Consider the following 12266-nt stretch of genomic DNA (forward strand, 5'->3'; position numbering starts at 1 on the left):
TTGTTTTCTGACATCTTGAATTTGAACTTATTGTTGGGTGTGCTTATAATGTATGCCATTGTACCACCAAGATTTTTATTGTTTGAACTGTGCGACCTGTGTTTACTCACAAGATAGATTTCCTAGATAAAGATACAGTGAACACCGTTAACATTATCATGGATGCTTGTTAAGCCTGAGTTCAGGTCACCCATTTGCTGCTGTTGAGCATTTGCAACTCCGTGCTTGTATACTTACAGTAGCTGTTAATCCTTTTCAGGGTGGTGGCAAAACGAGGATAAGCCACTCTTTTGTGGTGAACTAATGATTAAAGTTCTTTTCGTTTACAGAGAGCTAGATGGCGGCTGTTTGTAGTCGTTGTAGAAGAATTATGTCTCCCCGTGTATTTTGAATAATGTCCTACCATTTAGGGCATAAGTGTCTGACAATGACACGTTCTGATGGAAACCATTTTAAAGGAGTTATTCAGTTTTTATCGCTGAGTCAGGAAATGGCCATTCTGAAAGTATTACACTTACGATGTGATACGTGGGGATGTCAATAAGTTTTGAACCTTGTATAGAAAAACACAAAATATTGGTATGAACCACATTTATATTTCAACATAGTCCCCTTGTGAGTCAAGACACTCGTTCCATCTTTTCTGCCTGGCGCTGATGCCATCTCTGTAGAAGGCGCCATTTTGGTCCTCAAACCAAGCCTCAGTAGCAGCAATAAGCTCATTATCATCCTGAAATCTACGACCACGCAAGTGTTTCTTGAGATTTGCGAACAGATGGTAATCAGTTTTCGTACCCGCATTCCTGGACAGCAGCGACTGCAACGCGAGAGGTGTGTACTGGAGCATTGTCTTGATGTAGAAGAATACCACGTCTGATCTTGCCCCGGCGCTTCTCCTTGATAGACTGTCGCATTTGCCTCAACAAGTTCATTGTTCTTCCTTTTGGTAAGTAATCTATGTGGATGACGCCTTTGCTATCCCAGAAGACTGTCGCCATTACCTTCTGCACTGATCTGGAGGCTTTGACCTTTTAGGTCCTGGGAGAAGTGACATGTTTCCATTCCATGGATTCTTGTTTGCTCTCAGGTTTATAGTGGTGGATCCGGGTTTCATCACAGGTTACTAGCCAAAAGTGAAAATCTTCTGGATTCTTGTTGTATCTGGTTAGCATAGAGTTGTTTATGGTGACCCTTGTTTGCTTCATTTCATCTGTAAGCCTTCTAGGCACCCATCTTGCGCACATCTTAGACATGACGAGATGTTGATGAAGAATTTTCTCGATGGATCCGTGTGAAATGCCTGTGGTCTCCTCTAACACGTGGAGTGTAATTCGACGATTTTCCAGCACAAGACTATGCACTCTGTCAATGTTTTCCTGACTATTGCTTGTTGTTGGGCGACCTGAACGGGGGTCATCTTCAAGACTATCTCTACCATGCTTAAATTCATTGACCCACCGTTTGATGGTAGCAGATGAAGGGGAAGGCTTCCCATAAACTGCTGAAAGCCTTTCTTCAATGTTCTTCGCCGAGTTTCCTTCAAGAACTAAAAACCTAATTACTGCTCTATACACCATTTTATTCATCTTCACTGCCGTGAGGGGGGTCTCTTTCTGTCAGTGAGCTGTTCAATACCTTGTGAGAGTAGGATACCAAAACTTATATATCACATCAGCTACACCCCAAGGTTCAATGTCGTACCATAGGCTGTGACACCTGGGTATGAAAAATGCTCAAGGCTCAAAACTTGTTGACATCCCCTCGTACAATCAACCATAACACACTCTTAGTCGGAGAAATCCCTCAAATCTGATTACTCGCTTTACACAAAGTTTTCGGGAGGGATCTGACTTAGTCCCTCTTTAAGAAAACAAACCGTAGTTCAGTTTTAATGTCAATGTTTGTCATCGATTTATTCAGTTTGACGTCAGACCTTGAACAATGGCGATTCATCGAGCTATCGACCTTGCTGGTCATTGGTAGTGTTTAACCGTGTCATCTGTTTCAGCCACTTCCTGTCATGGAGTGTTCGCGGAAACGCGCCCGCCGACAACTAGCTGTGTCATGCCTGCTTCGTGACTTGTTCTGTGTAACCAATGTCGTACTATTAGTCATGCTTTGGTATTCTCGAAGACGGAGGAATTGTAATGTGATATCGATGTTTTAACTGTTCGTGTTTTGTGATAAGTGATAGAGAATTCAACAGTCTTCTGTGACGTGCAGGAAAATGTCACTCGTGGGCGCAGAGTTCGATGCAGTGAGAGGTTCATGCTGAGATATAGGATATTGCTGTTGGTCGCTAAATGCAGAATAAACACCAGAGCTATCGGAATATAAGCTGATAGTTAACCTTCGTGCCTGTATATCACATGCCGGCAAAAGCAGATGTCTGTCCGTGTAGGATAGCTTTTATTGTTTTGTTGATTCCTGACTCAAGATTGAAGCTCGGCTGGGATGTTCACTTGAATCAGACTAAGTCAAATAACACTGCAGTGTCGTGCATTTCACAATGTACTAATAGGACAAACACCCCAAGTTCCAAATCATTCATATTTGTACTCAACACTATCTCACCGACACTGTTTAAAACATACTTGATGTTTCACATCCTTCAAATTAAGCAAGCACTCTCCGTTTCACACTGACTGCCAAGATAAACCAATCACTCTCTGTTCCGCGCCGTTCAGATAAACCCACCTCTCTCCGTTTCACACATTCAACTAAACCCATATATCACTCTCCGTTTCACACTGACTGCCAAGATAAACCAATCACTCTCCGTTCCACGCCGTTCGGATAAACCCACCACTCTCCGTTTCACACATTCAACTAAACCCATATATCACTCTCCGTTTCACATCGTTCAAATAAACCCATCACCCTTCGTGTCACACCATGGCTATAAACCCATGTATCACTCTCCGTTCCATACCATTCCAATAAATCCATCACTCTCCGTGTCACTGAGATAAACCCATCACTCTCCGTTCTGCATGACAGAACCATGTCCATTATTGAGCTTTCACACTGTGGTCTTCACTCAAAACTAATGAGCCCAAAGAATTGGCCATCAGCACCTGATGTCTGTCGGACGAGGCGATTGTCCTGGTTGTTAGAGGCGATTGTCCTAGGCGATTGTCCTGGTTGTTAGAGGCGATTGTCCTAGGCGATTGTCCTGGTTGTTAGAGGCGATTGTCCTAGGCGATTGTCCTGGTTGTTAGAGGCGATTGTCCTAGGCGATTGTCCTGGTTGTTAGAGGCGATTGTCCTGGTTGTTAGAGCCTATTGTCCTAGGCGATTGTCCTGGTTGTTAGAGGCGATTGTCCTTGTTGTTAGAGGCTACGAAGGTCATCGATCGATGTTCATGATGTAAATCACTGGTCCGTCTGGTTTAGACTCGACTGATGCCACGTACGTGGACTGAACTGTTTGTGACAGCCAAGAATGCGTTTTGCTGTATCTTATATTTGCTCATTTACTGTGTACATCGCAGCGATGTTGCAGGAGTATTGGCAAAACGGACATAAACACCGCACTTCGACATCCTCCAAAACAGCGACACAGCAGGGACATGGTTTGTGATGTAGTTGCTGGTGAAGCTGCTGTAGTATCTCTCACTAGTCTTGGTGGTTCATAGTCGATTGTTGCTGAGAGCGGCGTGAAACTATAAACTTTGTGCAAAATTGCTTAGACCTACAAACAATACTGCATCGTCATCACTAACCGACCATCATGTCATAGATGTCCTGCTGAATCCCCGGGTCGGACCGAGTCATGGGTGTTTCTGGATTATCTCCTCTATAGGGCGTCCGCACTCAGATTGCCCTCTGTATTATCCGGTTCATACTCGGTTAATTTCGGGTAGCCTTAAAGTAAACCGGAAACTGAAAATTGTGTTAAGTGCAGCGTTGTTGTTTAACGCCGCAGCCAGCAATATTCCATCTATATGGCAGCGGTCTGGGCCGGTGATCAACTGTGGAGGCATCGATCTACCCAAATCAGATACAGTGACCAAGTCAGCCAGTCTGACAACCCGATTCCGTGTAAATGAAAAAGAAGTGTCATGTATTCATGATCCCACCAGACGCCACTTGTGACTAGCACAGGTTCCTGAAGACCTGTTCCAACCGTGATCTTCACAGGCCATTGGCGTGGAAAGATACTATTGCCTAGCAACTATTTATATCACACCAGAAGGTACGCCAGTTCAGAGATGGTGAATGTTTATAGAAAGGTGCATGCTTGTGACAGTAAGTGTCGGGGTGTTTCAATGACTGACGTGTCCTGGGAGGCACCGGCTGTGAAGAATGAGTGAAATGAACGCAGGAATGGATAATAGGGCCCGGATGTGACTGACTGAAAGCTCTCACAGCAGGAATTAAGCGTTTCCGAGCAGCAGCTAGTCAACGGAAACTTGATGTAGATTGTGTAGAGGAAAGAGGAATGTTCCATGGAAGGGAATGCAGGTTTGAGAATATCAGTGGTTAGACACAAACCATGGAGTGAGAGTGACAATTCAGGTTAGGAATTAAGTTGATAATTCTGTTGTTTGGCAGTCGCCTCGCAGCATTCAGCGTTCGCATGCCGGCAGACAAGAACGAGCCCAGTCTTAGTGGATTAGGGTCCGTGGTAAAGGAGGGATGGTTGTCGGTGAGCAGTAGTAATGGCAGCAACAATGACAGGAGGTCTGACAGGGGTTGAGGTAGACTAACATCGAGTCTCTGTAATAAACATATATTACAGAAACAACGGTTCCTGAAGTATACTCAGAAACTAAAACAAAAAGGAGACCAGAGAGAGACATCATTTTCTGAGAATAACCGATTCCGCAGAGCTGAAATTGATCGTAATTTTAACAAGTAAATATTCTTTCCACTAATCACTGACATGCCAGTGGAAGTGTGACAGGAATATCTATTGCAAAAAACACACTCTGCCAGCACCACCCTTTACATGTTTTGTTCAATTTAACCCTATAAGCATTTTTTAAAAAATCATCCCTTCTCGTTACCAGAGTAACACTGAAACAACTTAATATATAGAACTGGTGTGTGTCACTACGACAGCAACGTGATCACACGTTGTCCAAGGAGAGGTCTTGACCATTCTACATGTACTTCATTCAGGGTCTGACGGCTTGAGATCGAGTCTGAGATCTACTAAATCACTTCGTCGACTTGAACTAGCCGTCCGTTGTATTTGTAGGATTTGACAACTGAACGACAAATGAGAGAACTGTATTCTGATTGTTCAATGTGTTTACCAGACTGTCACCATTCTGTTGTTTAACGAAAGAGCCCGATCCAGTAGGCTTTATCCGCAGGATACCTGTGTTCGTATTCTGACGTCCATACCCGGGATCTGATACAGATAATGATCTGTTTCCAAGGGCCACACAATATCTCATGACTTACATGCTACAATGATCTGTTTCCATATCCACACAATATCTCACGGCTTACATACTACAATGATCTGTTTCCATATCCACACAATACCTCACGACTTACATGCTACAATGATCTGTTTCCACATATACACACAATATCTCACGACTTACATGCTACAATGATCTGTTTCCACATACACACAATACCTCATAACTTACATACTACAATGATCTGTTTCCATGTCCACACAATATCTCACGACTTACATACTACAATGATCTGTTTCCACATACACACAATACCTCATAACTTACATACTACAATGATCTGTTTCCATGTCCACACAATATCTCACGACTTACATACTACAATGATCTGTTTCCACATACACACAATACCTCACGACTTACATACTACAATGATCTGTTTCCATATACACACAATATCTCACGGCTTACACACTACAATGATCTGTTTCCAAGGGCCACACAATATCTCATTACTTACATACTACAATGATCTGTTTCCATATACACACAATATCGTACATACTACAATGATCTGTTTCCATATACACACAATATCTCACGACTTACATACTACAATGATCGGTTTCCACATATACACACTATCTCATGACTTACATACTACAATGATCTGTTTCCACATATACACAATACCTCACGACTTACATACTACAATGATCTGTTTCCAAGGGCCACACGATATCTCATAACTTACATGCTACAATGATCTGTTTCCACATCCATACAATGCCTCATGACTTACACATGACAATGATCTGTTTCCAAGGGCCACACGATGTCTCATAACTTACATGCTACAAGGAACTGTTTCCATGTCCACACAATACCTCATAACTTACATACTACAATGATCTGTTTCCATGTCCACACAATACCTCATGACTTACATACTACAATGATCTGTTTCCAGATACACACAATACCTCATGACTTACATATTACAATGATCTGTTTCCATATCCATACAATGTCTCATGACTTACACATTACAATGATCTGTTTCCAAGGGCCACACGATGTCTCATGACTTACATGCTACAAGGAACGGTTTCCATGTCCACAAAATACCTCATGACTTACATACTACAATGATCTGTTTCCATGTCCACACAATATCTCACGACTTACATACTACAATGATCTGTTTCCATATCCATACAATGTCTCATGACTTACATGCTACAAGGAACTGTTTCCATGTCCACACAATACCTCATGACTTACATACTACAGTGATCTGTTTCCATGTCCACACAATACCTCATGACTTACATACTACAATGATCTGTTTCCATGTCCACACAATACCTCATGACTTACATACTACAATGATCTGTTTCCATGTCGACACAATATCTCATGACTTACATACTACAATGATCGGTTTCCACATATACACAATACCTCACGACTTACATACTACAATGATCTGTTTCCATATACACACAATATCTCATGACTTACATATTACAATGATCGGTTTCCATGTCCATACAATGCCTCATGACGTACACATGACAATGATCTGTTTCCAAGGGCCACACGATGTCTCATAACTTACATGCTACAAGGAACTGTTTCCATGTCCACACAATACCTCATAACTTACATACTACAATGATCTGTTTCCATATACACACAATACCTCATGACTTACATACTACAATGATCGGTTTCCACATATACACAATACCTCACGACTTACATACTACAATGATCTGTTTCCATGTCCACACAATACCTCATGACTTACATACTACAATGATCTGTTTCCATATACACACAATACCTCATGACTTACTTACTACAATGATCGGTTTCCACATATACACAATACCTCACGACTTACATACTACAATGATCTGTTTCCATGTCCACACAATATCTCATGACTTACATACTACAATGATCTGTTTCCATGTCCACACAATATCTCATGACTTACATACTACAATGATCTGTTTCCAAGGGCCACACAATATCTCACGACTTACATAGTACAATGATCTGTTTCCATGTACACACAATACCTCATGACTTACATACTACAATGATCTGTTTCCATGTCCACACAATATCTCATGACTTACATACTACAATGATCTGTTTCCATGTCCACACAATATCTCACGACTTACATACTACAATGATCGGTTTCCACATATACACAATACCTCATGACTTACATACTACAATGATCTGTTTCCAGATACACGCAATACCTCATGACTTACATACTACAATGATCGGTTTCCACATATACACAATACCTCATGACTTACATACTACAATGATCTGTTTCCAGATACACACAATACCTCATGACTTACATACTACAATGATCGGTTTCCACATATACACAATACCTCATGACTTACATACTACAATGATCTGTTTCCATGTCCACACAATATCTCACGACTTACATACTACAATGATCTGTTTCCATGTCCACACAATATCTCATGACTTACACATTACAATGATCTGTTTCCAAGGGCCACACGATGTCTCATAACTTACATGCTACAAGGAACGGTTTCCATGTCCACACAATACCTCATGACTTACATACTACAATGATCTGTTTCCATGTCCACACAATACCTCATGACTTACATACTACAATGATCTGTTTCCATGTCCACACAATACCTCATGACTTACATACTACAATGATCTGTTTCCATGTCCACACAATATCTCATGACTTACATACTACAATGATCTGTTTCCATGTCCACACGATATCTCATGACTTACATACTACAATGATCGGTTTCCATATACACACAATACCTCATGACTTACATACTACAATGATCTGTTTCCATGTCCACACAATACCTCATGACTTACATACTACAATGATCTGTTTCCATGTCCACACAATACCTCATGACTTACATACTACAATGATCTGTTTCCATGTCCACACAATATCTCATGACTTACATACTACAATGATCTGTTTCCATGTCCACACAATACCTCATGACTTACATACTACAATGATCTGTTTCCATGTCCACACGATATCTCATGACTTACATACTACAATGATCTGTTTCCATATACACACAATACCTCATGACTTACATACTACAATGATCTGTTTCCATATCCATACAATGCCTCATGACTTACACATTACAATGATCTGTTTCCAAGGGCCACACAATATCTCATGACTTACATACTACAATGATCTGTTTCCATGTCCACACAATACCTCATGACTTACATACTACAATGATCTGTTTCCATGTCCACACAATATCTCATGACTTACATACTACAATGATCGGTTTCCATATACACACAATACCTCATGACTTACATACTACAATGATCTGTTTCCATATCCATACAATGCCTCATGACTTACACATTACAATGATCTGTTTCCAAGGGCCACACGATGTCTCATAACTTACATGCTACAAGGAACTGTTTCCATGTCCACACAATACCTCATGACTTACATACTACAATGATCTGTTTCCATGTCCACACAATACCTCATGACTTACATACTACAATGATCTGTTTCCATATACACACAATACCTCATGACTTACATACTACAATGATCTGTTTCCATATCCACGCAATATCTCACGCATTATGAGCCGAGAGACAAAACACATGAACTCTTTATTACAAGATTCACCTTTTCGCAGACCCTACAGTGGGTTATCTTTGGGAATTTTTTTAATCTATTATAAATTCCGAAAGATTTTATTCAAAAGGCATTATGTAGCTTTCTGAATGAAAGCTTTTGAAAATGGGTACTTCTGATAACAATGATAATTCGGCAAGGAGACGATGGCGTCGTCTTTGGCATCTTTCAACGTGAAGTGTTCATGGAATCGATTCAGAAAATTCCGTGTTGTACATTAGCATGAGTTCTAAATACAATGGATCCGATTGTTTTACACACCACTAGGTTCGGGATATTGCTCTATATATGATGGACACTCTACTGAGACACTGTCATGAAGGTTAACCAAAATAGAAATATGAAATCTATCAATAACCAAACACTATGAACAACTGCGATCTGTTGAAACACAGAGGATTACGTTAAGAATCATGATCAAAAACACAAAAGTGGGTCTTGAATGATGAGTTGAGAAATGTAAAGAAATGGAAACTGATGAGTTCACTGTACAGAAAGGGGACTGAACCTGATAAGTACTCGGACAGGTTTTGAACGATAAAACGTCACCACTAAAGGAGTGAGTTATTCGAGATATGTCGTGAGAGGTTTACTGTAGTCCAACAAAACAAGTAGCATTTTATGAGCGCCTCATTCTAGTGTGATCAGAGACGATGCTTCCACGAACAGTCATCTGAAACAGAGTTACAGCGCACGATGATACAATAACTTGTATTGTTGACAAGACGCCTGTGTGATCATTTCCAAGACAAACTGGAGAAAACAAGATAAAACTTGCCGGAAGTTTGCCGTTTACAGCACTACAGAAATACGTATATGACAATACCTTGAAAAGTTTTATTGATGTTTTCTCACTTCCAGATACTGTATATTATGCGATCAAAACAAAATGTCTAAATAAAAGGACTTATTTCATTTCGGTAAATTTTCACGTAATTAAATAGTATTTACAAACATATACAGTAGTATAGAGGTCAGCTTCATTCCTTCGAGCATGTTAGATCACGACGGTTATACTTAACACCTAACTTATATTATCACTAAAACTTTGTTAGTACTTTGAATAGGTCGAAAGGCTCATTCTTTTCTCGAGTTTAAGACAATTACATTTCTGTGAACGTCTTTCGTTATTGCTTTGTGGATAGTGTGGATAGCCGTCCTTATTTCATAAAGACACGAGTTTATTTTATGGAAGATAACTTCTTTATTGTGAAGAGTCGCGACGTTTCGAAGTATATTCTTACTTTTTCATCAGGTGAATGAAACAATGGAGTACAACAAGCTATTTATGTACATGTAGAAACAACAACATTGTGACAAAGGAAGCCAGTAGTTAATTGGTGGATGGACAGGAGTGGAAGCCTGGGGGAGGGGTTGTTAACCCAGGCATGATTGGTAAGACAAACAATTGGAAGCCAGATAGGGTGGGTATAATGGACAAGGGAATCCAGGGAGTGAGTGTTAATCCAGGTGTGGCTGTTGTGGTAACAGTGGCAGTGTGTATAACGTTTGTAAGAGACAAGTGGGAGCGGGCCTTATTGGTAGTACGTACAAGGATGCTGCAAGGACAAGGACAAATGGGCTGTAAAGATAATGAATTATTCCAATATTAATAAGTCCCAAGAGCTGGGGAGATGTGTTCCTTGGTCACGGTTGATAGCTGGTCGGCTTCTTCTGATGTCTATGACCTCTTGCAGTTTCCTTTGCCGCCAGTTGCTGTTGTTGGTAGATAGGGACTTGGTGACTTCCCATATGATGGTGTGGTCCTGGTTTTTGCTGAGGTTTCAGACTAATTCCAGTAAGGTTTGTCTTCACTTTCTTACCACCACAGTTTCAAACCTTACCACAGCAAAACATAACCACCATGAAATGCAAATGTTCCCTCTCTTGGCTGACTGCTTGGGTGGAGTTGCTACCGCACTCAAAAACAATGGGATGTATAAAATATTCCAAATGTAAGGGTTCAAGTGGACTTGAAAAAGCAGGAATTGGTTTACAAAAAAGAAAGGCATTAAATTTGTTTAAGTCTTTAACAGACTCTAATTGCCAGTGATTTGTCCTGGAAAGGGCCTAAATTTGGCACTATTTGTCAAGTTATGAGTTTATTGTTTGGAAATGTGGTAAACCTGCATTCATGTTTCACACAACTGTACCAGGAAGCTTGGAAGTTGTTACTGATGGAAATTTCACCTGGCATTACATCTCAGATACAAAGCTATCCCCCAGAGCTACAATGCTGATGACGAAACAGGATCATTACTACCAGGTATGGACTAGTATCAGTAGTCACAGATTGTTTATGATTTTTAACAATATGGAGCCTAAAGTTAACAGCCTGTATAAAACCAAACATGTTGTAGATTTGACAGTATAGACATGATGAACACATATAGTGGACTATCATCTACAACCCCAGCAATCTATGCAAAATTAGTTTCTTTGATTCATTTGCAAATTTTATATAAAAAATATCCTAACTTCATACATAGTTGAAGTGCCTGATTGAGAAAAGGAAATGATACCTTTCATCAAACTCCAGATCAATGAAAGGCTTAAGTGTATATGAAGTTTAATGAAGATTTGTTCTAAAAGCCCTATTTTCAGAGTGAGAAATCTGAGTTGAGCTTAAAATGCCAGTTTAGTGTGCCGATCATGGTGGGTCTGCTTAATGTGAGAGGGAAGTCCCAAATGACGTTAGTCTGAGACATTTACCACCTCGGTGGAAACTTTGAGCAAGGTAATGCTGTCAATGAAAAATCAGGGCTAACTGAGATTCAAATTGGTAATCAAATGGCTCCTGCATGCTCAAGAGATGCAACTCTCCCAGCTCTCACAGCAAATACATGTAATATATCTAAAGAATAATAATTCCAGATGACAGTATTCAAACTTAACAAAATATTTCTCCCATAATGAGTGCAGAATGGCATCTGTGGTTACCAGACAAACTTGTCTCCATGGACATTTACTGAGCACTGAGGTCAGAGGATCAAACAAGGGCCATAATTGTGTAAATGAACAAAACTTGATACTGGGTTTTGAAGTCTACCATATTTACCATTTCATCATAAATACAAACGGTCATCCCTGTGTCATTAACTGATTCTCAGAAAAGCTTTTCACTCTTGGGAACTGAACAATTTCTAAA

This window comes from Haliotis asinina, chromosome 1, assembly GCF_037392515.1.
Source record: "Haliotis asinina isolate JCU_RB_2024 chromosome 1, JCU_Hal_asi_v2, whole genome shotgun sequence".
NCBI classification, from domain to species: Eukaryota; Metazoa; Mollusca; class Gastropoda; order Lepetellida; family Haliotidae; genus Haliotis; species Haliotis asinina.